We start from the raw sequence: 988 nt of genomic DNA on the forward strand, positions 1-988 counted from the left end.
AGGAAGGAGGCTGAGGCAAGGAGGCTGGCGCAGAGCGGGGGGTGGGGTCAGAGGAGCTGGGGGAGGAGGAAAGGGAGGAAGAACGCTGAGGGGGGGGTCTCAACCCTAAAAGTCCTAGTTCTCAAACATGGTGCCTCCCTCCCCGCTGCCGGCAGTGCTGGTGGCAACTAGAATGGAAAGGTACCTCTTGGACAAGGGCGGGGCCTCGGGGGCTGCAAAGGTGAACTCATGGCCCGAGAATGGACTCCAGTCAGTTTGTGGTGGCTTCGCCAGTTTCAGAGGCGGTGAGGAATGAATAGAATTTACAGTAGCTATGGAATGCTTGGGTGTGGTAACACACTTGAAGTAGGGTATTGAGAAACCATTGTGGAGCAAGGGGGTATAGCTCAGGGGTAGAGCATTTGACTGCAGATCAAGAGGTCCCCGGTTCAAATCCGGGTGCCCCCTGGCAACTTCCTTTATTGCCAAATGGCTTCCCTGACAACAGATTTGTCGTAACTCCGCCACCACTTTTCCCCAGAACTTGTTGTCTTTCCAAGTGCCTTCTCTCCTGTGTCAGAGAGAAGTGAGGTAGACTGAGCTATTGGCTGTAATTCACTTCTGTCGTCGTTTCTACCCCTGTTGTTTTGTGACCTGTCTTTGCTGCAGAGGCCGGTGTCCTCTGCGTCCCTTTGTGCTGGGCTCTGCTGCAGTTATCAGTCTAGGCCAATCAGGAGACAGAAACTACACAGTAATTTAAACAGGGACGTTTAAAATAAAGAATGATTGTGCTAAGAACGATTGTGCTAAACAACGATTGTGCTATGAAGAGGGAATAACTATAAAGGTGCAAAAGTGAAAGAAAGTGAAAGTGAAGTTGCTCAGTTGTGTCTGACCATGGGATTTTCCAGGCAAGTGTCCTGGAGTGGACTGCCATTTCCTTTTCCAGGGGATCTTCCTGACCCAGAGATCAAACCTGGGTCTCCCACATTGAGGGCAGACACTTTAC

The 988-nt window shown here is 51.0% G+C and overlaps 1 non-coding gene across 1 annotated transcript; it reads left to right on the forward strand.

Annotated features, from left to right (window-relative positions):
* The first annotated feature begins 375 nt into the window (after positions 1-375).
* Positions 376-447, forward strand: TRNAC-GCA. Its single transcript has one exon. It is a non-coding gene; the product is annotated as a tRNA-Cys (tRNA).
* Positions 448-988: the final 541 nt, after the last annotated feature.

The sequence above is a fragment of the Bison bison genome, unplaced genomic scaffold (assembly GCF_000754665.1).
Source record: "Bison bison bison isolate TAMUID 2011002044 unplaced genomic scaffold, Bison_UMD1.0 scf7180017864191, whole genome shotgun sequence".
NCBI lineage: Eukaryota > Metazoa > Chordata > Mammalia > Artiodactyla > Bovidae > Bison > Bison bison.